Raw genomic sequence first — 9,355 nt, 5'->3', positions numbered from 1 at the left:
CTATTACAGAGCAACAGTATTGAAAACAGCTTGGTATTGGCATAAGAACAGAGAAGTCGACCTATGGAATCGAATAGAAGACCCGGGTATTAACCCACAAACACATGAACACCTGATATTTGACAAGGGAGCTAAAGACATACAATGGAAGAAGGAAAGCATCTTTAACAAATGGTGCTGGCATAACTGGATGGCAACCTGTAGAAGAATGAAAATACATCCATATCTATCACCATGCACAAAACTCAAGTCCAAATGGATTAAAGACCTCAACATTAATCTGACCACTTTGAAACTGATAGAAGAGAAAGTGGGAAGTAGTCTACAAGTTATAGGCACAGGAGACCACTTCCTAAGCAGAACCCCAGGAGCTCAGACAATAAGAGAAGCAATGAATAAATGGGACCTCCTGAAACTGAGAAGCTTCTGTAAAGCAAAGGACACTGTCAGTAAGACCAAAAGGCTACCTTCAGACTGGGAGAAGATCTTCACAAATCCCTCATCAGACAAAGGTCTGATCTCCAAAATATACAAAGAACTCAAGAAACTAGACACTAAAACTCTAATTAACCCAGTTAAAAAATGGGGTACTGAACTGAACAAAGAATTCACAACAGATGAACTCCGAATGGCCAAAAGGCACTTAAGGTCATGCTCAACCTCCTTAGCGATCAGGGAAATGCAAATCAAAACCACTCTGAGATACCATCTTACACCTGTCAGAATAGCTAAAGTCAAAAACACCAATGATATCCTATGCTGGAGAGGTTGTGGGGTGAGGGGAACACTCATCCATTGTTGGTGGGAATGCAAACTCGTGCAGCCACTGTGGAAATCAGTATGGCAGTTTATCAGGAAACTGGGAGTCAACCTCCCTCAGGACCCAGCAATTCCACTTTTGGGTATATACCCTAGAGATTCCCTAACATACTACAAAAGCATTTGTTCTACTATGTTCATAGCAGCACTATTTGTAATAGCCAGAACCTGGAAACAGCCTAGGTGCCCCTCAATAGAAGAATGGTTAAAAAAGGTGTGGAACATATACACATTAGAGCTTTACTCAGCGGTAAAAAACAATGACATCTTGAATTTTGCATGCAAATGGATGGAAATAGAAAATGCTTTACTGAGTGAGGTAAGCCAGACCCAAAAAGAGGAACACGGTATGTATTCTCTCATAAGTGGATTCTAACCATAATTAAAGGTCTTTGATCCTATTATTCGTGATCCTAGAGAAGCTAAATAAGAAGATAAACCTGATGAAGATTATTTAGCTACCCGCCAGGAGGTAGGAAATAGACAAGAGTCCCAGGTAACCTCGGGTGCATGGGGGGGGGTGGGAGGGTTGTTGGAAGGGGAGAGGGTTAGAGAGAAGGGAGTAGGGGAGGAATGGGGAAAGCTCGGTGGCCTGGGAGGGGGAGAGTGAGGAAGGATGAATATGGGATCAGGGAAGAATATATTTCAAATAAGGGAGTCATTTTAGGGTTTACAGGAGACTTGATTATATATGGGATCCCAGGTCCAAGGAGAGATCCCCAGATTGTTCTCTGGACAGAGGAGAGGGTGCCTGAACCGGCCTTGGCCCATAACCATACTGATGTATATTTTGCTTATCACCATAGATTCTTCATCTGCCGAAGGACGGCGATACTGACAGAGACCCACATTGGAGCACCGGACTGAGCCCCCCAAGGTCCAAATGAGGAGCAGAAGGAGGAAGAACATGAAAAAGAAAATCAGGACTGCGAGGGATGCTATCATCCACTGATAGGTGAACGGATCTAATGAGAGTTTACCAAGGCCGATTGGACTGGGACTGAACGAGGACGTGATCTAACCAGATTCTCGGAATTTGGCCGGATTCTCTGAATGTGGCTGGCCCGAAGTCTTTCTGAAAAGCCATTGACTATGATACTGGGACTTGTTTCCTCTGCATATACTGGATTTTGGGGATCCAGTCTGTATGGATACTCACCTGCCTGGACCTGGAGGGAGGGGGGAGGAACTTGAACTTCCCACAGGGCAGGAAACCCTGACTGCCCTAAGGGACGAAGAGGGAGGAGGAGAGGGAGTCGGGGGAGTGGGAGGGTGTTGGGAAGAGGGGCGGAAATGGAAACTTTTACAATTTAATAAAATTTACTCTAAAAAAAAAGTTAAAAAAAATTGATCAAGGACCTCAACAGAAAACCAGATACTCTGAACAAAATAGAAAATATAGTAGAGAATATATTTAATAGATTAGCTTAGGAACGTCGATTTTGAACAGAACTCCAATAGATCGGCATTAATATCAATTATATAATAAAACCTCATAATGAAAAAGGGTTTCTTAAAAGTGAAGGATACCATGACTGTAGGAAAACATCAGCCCAGCATATAGAATGAAACAAAAAACTTTACACATTATAACACTTGAGAAAGGGTTACTATCTAGAATATATGAAGACCTCCAAAAAACTGAAATTAACAAAAATAAACAATTTACATATGAGTTTTAAAACTAAACAGAGCATTCTTAAAATATCAAAAACAAATTGCTGAGAAACCAAAGTTATTTCTATAACCTTAGCAATTAGGGTAGTACAAATTAAAAATACTTTGATATTGCATCATACTTTAGTCAGATCATTAAAACAACTGAAAGCACATGCTGGCAATGATGTGGGGAAAGGATAACACTTACTAATTGCTGGTGGCAATGTGAACTGGCATATCCACTATGGAAATCAGTGTGAAGCTTCCTCTAAAACATATTTGTCACAAGATCCAGAATCTTGGAGAGATTAGAATCTCCAGTAAACCACAGCCACATGGCATTACACAGATTAATGGAGATGGGTTAAACTAATATGTAAGAGTTAGCCAATAAGATGTTAAGGCTAATGGCCAAGCAGTGTTTTAATTAATTTAGTTTCTGTGTGGTTATTTTGGGTGTAAGCAAGTCAGGTGGCAGGGACAAACAAGGGACCCTCTCCTTGTAACATTTGGTGGCCCAATGTGGCCAACTAACTCCATGTAAAACTTAAGAGGACTTAAAAATGAGCTCTAGAAAAAAATTGAAAGTTTAACACAACTACTTCCTGATTGCTGGCTCATCCCAGGAGCTCTTGGGGAGATTTTCCTGATTCAGTCATAGTAGTAAAAAAATAAAAAATAAAAAACTTCAGCGGTTTTTAAATGCTAGATATCTGGACTATGCTGTCAGTGCATCATCTGGGTCTTTCAGGAGACCAAGCACTTGGATGGGATTTGTGAGCATCATGCTGCATGTGACTTGCTTGATGGCAACTTGGACTGGCTATGTGCTTGGAAGTGACACACTGTGCATGGCTTAGAGGCACAATCTTCTCAGCCATGCTGAACTGTGCAGAGTGAGAGCAGGAACTACCATATTTAGCATAGTAATGGCACAGCTTAAGTTTTACACTGGGCAGGCAAACAGATGTTATCGTATTACCCCTACTAAAGGCACAGCTTAAGTTTTTAAGAAGTGCTTAGCATTTTAAGAAGTACTCCTGGAGAGTAAAGAATTACAGATTCACAAAAGGACAGATTCAGACATAAATGACGTCTAAATGGGTCGCAGTGTTGGATGGGTGTACGTAGGCATAGGGGAAAGAGAAGAAAAAGACTATAAAGTCATAAATGAAGTTATAGACAGAGTACAGATAGTCATATATTAAAAGGAATAAAGAAAAATAAGACACGTAAAAACGGAAAATTTACAGAGAGTCTGGAATATGCAAATTGTGTTTATTTGAATTTTTTGACTGTGAAGGAGCGAAGTACAGAAAGACATTTCATCGTATTGACTGATAAGCTAAACCAGCATGTATATTATAATGGTATCTTGACTTCAGAATTTGGGTCTAAGGATATGATGCTTTGGAAAAATGGTTCTTCTTTTCTATTCACAGAAGATGAGAACCTGTGGATTGCTTCTCCACCAATATGGTTTCATGGAACAAGGACACCTGAAAGGTAACTGTGAACACCCTCAAAAATTACTTCATTCAACTGCTGTCTGAGATGAACCTGACACACAGGATATACCATGAAACACCTGTTTAACATCGCCCCCATACAGCAGGAAGCAGTTGGAGAAAAAAAAACTATACCCACATTCCCAAACATTGTTTATAAATATTCTTTTACATTTAAGTGGAATATAAAGATGAATTATTTGCATTAGTATGGATCTTGCTTTATTGATAAAAATTTAAGGTAAATTTTGTTATATGTATATGTATATGTATTTGTGATCTTGGTTAAGGTATTGTGATTATGTAGCTCATTTAAAAATGTAATGTGTAATCAAAAAATATGGATTAATTGAGACTTATCTTTGATACTCAAACTTGTAGCCATGTTAGCTAGGTTTTCTACATGTATAGTGATATATTTCAGACAGATAGGTATTCGTTAAGTCTTTCAGAGACCTTCAGAATATGGCATTTAAATATTTTAATATCTTAGTACTTTTCATGACAATGAGATGCATCTGATCCTGGCAGAATGACCTACATCAAGAGGAAGATGGACATCAAAGAGGTCCTTGTGGAGCTTGCTAGCCATTTATTTGGGCAAGAAACTGCTCTAACCTGTACTGCTTCACTGGACACACAGTACCCACAGAGTGATGACTGCTGAACTTATCTAAATGTGAGACCTTTGGGGCTCCTGATTCATGAAAGAATCTGGTGAACATTCTGCAGGACACAGAAAAAAGTAACTGAAAACTGCCTATGTGGGTAGAACTGGCTTTGAAATTTTCTGCTTCATGGAAAAGTCTGAAGGATACTATGGGCCTAAAGGCCAAAAATGCATGCCCCAATGGTATAGAAGAACTATGGGTAACTGTCTAGGCAGCAAGATGTGTCAGTCATTTCTAGAGTTTTGGAAGTGGCTTACAATGCACTTTTTGTTTACTTAGGTAATATTATACCTTCCGGAGTCTTTGATGAAGGTAAAGAATTCATAGTTATAGTTCTCTTTAGTTATGACAAAAGATAAATATAGGTATCATAACTATAATTCTTATTTGATACCTATTTTGTTATATGTAATTTTACTATGTTAAAGTTAAAGCCTTCTTTTTTTTAAGCAGAAAAGAGGAAATGGTGTAGGAAGTTCTTATGTTCATGTGTTGCTTTCATTGGTTAATGAATTAATAAACTTCTTTGAGCCTGATAGGGCAAAACTTAAGTAGTCGGAGAAGACAGAATTGAATATTGGGGAAAAGGGCAGAGTCAGAAAAGCCATCGATCCTCTGACTGAGATGGACACAGGTTAGAATATCCAGTAAGCCACAATCACATGACAATACACAGCTTAATGGAGATGAGTTAAACTAATATGTTAGAGTTATCCAATAAGAAGTTAGAGCTAATGGCCAAGCAATGTTTTAATTAATACAGTTTCTGTGCAGTTATTTCAGGGATAAGCTAGCTGGGTGGCTGAGAAAAACAAGGGATGCTCTCCTTGTAATGTATACCTCTCTTGGACATATACCAAAAGGACTTTATATCTTACTGCAGAGATACTTGTTCATCATGTTCATTTAACTCTCTATTCACAATAGCCAGAAATTGGAAAAAGTTTAGACATCCAAAAACTGATATATGAATAATGAAAATATGGTACATTTACATATGGAATACTATTCAATTACTAATACTGAAATTATGAAATTCTCAGGCAAAAATGGTGGTATAAACAATGATTCTATCTAAAATAACTCAGCATTCTCATTGCTCCGATTCTACTCCCTGCCTGGCTACTGGCCAATCAGCATTTCATTAAAAATAATGTAAGTGACAGGATAAAAGATCATTGTCCCACAGCACTTCCAACCTACATTTTTTTTTCATGCTGGCAAGAGGGAAGTACAGACTTCTGTTGTTACCATGACACAGAGGATGCAAGATGTGATTGCCTCACCAAAATGTTACCAAGCCATATGGATAACACAGACAAGAATTTTGGGCTAATATAAATTATAAGAATTAGTAAATAAGAAGCCTGAGCTAATGTGCCAATTAGTTTTATAATTAATGTAGACTCTGTGCTCCTGCTTCTTTAGGACTTAACGACTGTGGGAACTGGGCAGGACAGAAAACCTCATTCAACACAAAAACATGCTGGAGAAGAGATGGAGAAAGAGGGACTATGGAGATGTGTTGAGGGCCATGGAAAGGGAAGTTACCTGAAACAGTCTTGGCCTTTCCAAACCACAACTCCAGGTAATGGCTCAAAATAACTTTTGGGATGTGGGTGTCAGATAACAGGAGCATCAGCACCTTGACCTCATCTATAACTTTGGCCGCAATCTCACAGATCATGACCATGCACTATAAGATCCCAAATTGCCTCTATGCCTTCTGGAATATAAGATCTTGGCCAAGAACTGGCTGGATGAAGTTATATCCAAATATGCAGTATATCAAGACAGAGTGTGGAGGGCAAGAGACAGAAGAAGCACCTCTTTCCAGTCTCAAGGCTCCCCCAAAATCTCCTTGGATTCTGGTGTATGTCCAAGTAGAATAGCATCCCAAGAGTGCCCTACTACTTCTAGAGCTGATACTGAGAAGGAGGGGGAAGATGAGAAAAGTGAGGAGGAGGAAGAGGCCACTGAAGATGAAGATGAATATCTATAAGAGTTGCAGGAAGATCAGGGGACTGATGAAGAAGAGGAAGAAGGATGAAGTAATAAAGGAGATAGCCCCACATCCCCATCTGAACCAATAAAAGGGCTCAAGTCTCCTGCTGAGAAGCAGAACAAAGGACTGACAAGGCCAGCAGCATTGACCCTGGGAGAATCTCCAGACCCTCCCATCATCAATGCAGAAATCAGTGGGAATAGCTTCTGGAACCACTCCTGGAAGATGAGACTCCTGGGGGTAATGATATGTCCTGTCCCTTTAAGAAACAAGCCCTACCAACTCTCTCCCACATCTACTGAGGGAGGCAGATCTTCCTTCCTGCTTGCAACCTGAGTGTCTATCTTTTCTGGCTCTCCCTTGATGAGGCAGCTTCTGCCTTGCTTCATTCTCTCCCCACTTTCTCCCTTCCTCCTTCTGTCTCTCTCCTCTCTCTCTCTCTCTCTCTCTCTCTCTCTCTCTCTCTCTCTCTCTCTCCACCTCTCTTCTCTTCTCCTCTTCTCCCTTTCTCCTCCATAACTCACTAAATAAATATCCAGTCTCACTTTGCATTGCACCTATCCACGTCTCTGTCTCTGGTCCACCACGTTGTACCTGCACAGTACCAGCCACCTTCGGAGACCTGCGGCATGTTCTTGGTTGCCATCATTGCCTCAACTGGCTTCTCTCAGAACCCCCTGCCCTCTGCCTGCTCCCACTCTGGGACCTGCAGCATGGTCTCATGGTCCGGTGCCCACTGAAGCCACTTGGGATCCTGCAGCACTTTAATTAATTCATTACATTGGTGTCATGAGACTTGGGAGGCTCTTCCACTCTGAGCCCCTCTCCCGAGGTCAGGATCTGAAACTGGATATTTTCCCCACAACAACCATGTGTTCTATATTCCTGAGCACTATTTCTACAGTGTGATTTCTATGCACACCACCAGCTTCATTTGCTGAGTTTCCCCTATTCTTGTCAGCTAACCCATTTCTACAAACCCGAGAAATTGGTTGGTGTGTTATTGGCGATCTCTGTTGTTCCAAGAAACTGGGGGACAGCTCCCAACCACAGATGGTTGAGCCTTTCATTGACATTCATTTCTGGATTGCTTCCCTTTGCTAAAATAGTGCTTGGATGGCCTGGAGCTGGTCCTCCCATGACTGGGGATCCAGCGTCCCTCAGATTCTTCTTTCTCTTTTTTCTTTTCCTGTCTTATCTTTTTTCCACGTCATGTTCTTGGTTTTTGTTTTTGGTTTGGTAAAGGCTGCTCGAAGTGGCCTCTGGCCTCTCTGGCTTCCAAGTCAGACCAACTGGATCCACTCAGGCGATAGCATTCCCCCGGGGGCAAGGGGAACTCTCCCACAGTGCCTGCGGTATTTGTGCTGATTTACACCCTGCCTATAGAGGAAGAGACATCTCCTTGTGGGCCTTCTGGTGTTGCTGTTTCACAGGTTTTAACAGACTCAGCTATGGGTAGCAAGTGATCCATGTCTGTCTCCACTAGGATGGATGTCTCTTAGAGACCCTAAAACCCCAGACCTTAATTCTAAACTTCATCAGCTCCTGTCCTCACTCAGCCAGTGTCCTTCTGGCTCCACTTTTACAGGATCATTCTAACTATTGTCAGTGCACAGGCAAATGGAAGGAGTTTCCTCAAACTGTCCCAGCCACCTCTACTGGTGCCAACAAGATTGGTCAGATTCACAAGACACCTGTATTCACTTTCAGCCTTTTCCTTCCTGCCGCTGCTGGTGGCATGGAGGCTCAATGACAGGGTAGGTCATGACCCTGGGTCTCTCTTATCATTAAACTTAAAATCCATGAGCTCAAAAATTATGGCTTTTTACATACAACATGAGACCACTGCCCTTGTGACTGAGGTCAGATGACCTTACCACCATCTTAACTGAGGTCAGGTGACTTCATTGCCATCTTAACTCAGTGACTTTTCCATTCAACATGTGACTACTGCCATTTTGTCTGAGGTCAGTTGATCTTACCACCATCTTAACTGAGGTCAGGTTTACGGTCATCTTGGCTGAGAGCCAGGTCAGGTGACCATGTTCTGCCATCTTTACTGAGGTATTCCCTGTCTGTTTCCCCAGTATTAACCCTGTTACATGGGTAACATTTTAACTGAGGTCAGGTGACTTTGCCACCACCTTAACTGAAAGCCAGGTCAGGTGACCAAGTCCTGCCATCTTTACTGAGATATACCCTGCCTGGTACCCTTATTTACTTAAGTTTTTTCTCTAAATTCCACTTGCTGACACTGTTGCATGTGTTTTTTGAGCAGTGGCATGACTTTGATAGAGCCAACCAAGACCATCCACTTTACCCAATTCCTGTTCATTCTGTGTGTGTTCATACAAGTAATTTAAATGCACCTATGTTTACTGTTAAATGTTATAATTGTCTGTTCATTGTATCTCATTTCAGACTACAAAAACAGTAAGACTCATGTTTTATACTTGTACACACTTTTAAATCTCTTACAAAAATACTTTATATTTAATCCAACTCTGCTTTCCCTGTTAAGTTGAGAGCCAGTACAGCCAAGCACAGATCAGGCTCTCCAGACAGATTCTATACTGTAGCTGTACCTGATAAACAGCCCTCAACTGCTCAAAGAGCTAGGGAATATGGCATTTAAATATTTAATTATTAAAAACTTTTCCTCACAAAAAGAGGCAGGTTGGCTCTTAGCATCA

The 9,355-nt window shown here is 41.1% G+C and overlaps 1 pseudogene; it reads left to right on the top strand.

Moving 5' to 3' along the window:
* The first annotated feature begins 6,140 nt into the window (after positions 1-6,140).
* Positions 6,141-6,964, top strand: LOC125417869 (death domain-associated protein 6 pseudogene; annotated as a pseudogene).
* Positions 6,965-9,355: the final 2,391 nt, after the last annotated feature.

The sequence above is a fragment of the Myodes glareolus genome, chromosome X (assembly GCF_982192425.1).
Source record: "Myodes glareolus chromosome X, mMyoGla1.1, whole genome shotgun sequence".
NCBI classification, from domain to species: domain Eukaryota; kingdom Metazoa; phylum Chordata; class Mammalia; order Rodentia; family Cricetidae; genus Myodes; species Myodes glareolus.
The sequence above is the reverse complement of the archived record's forward strand: the minus strand, read 5'-3'. Positions and strand labels throughout refer to the sequence as shown.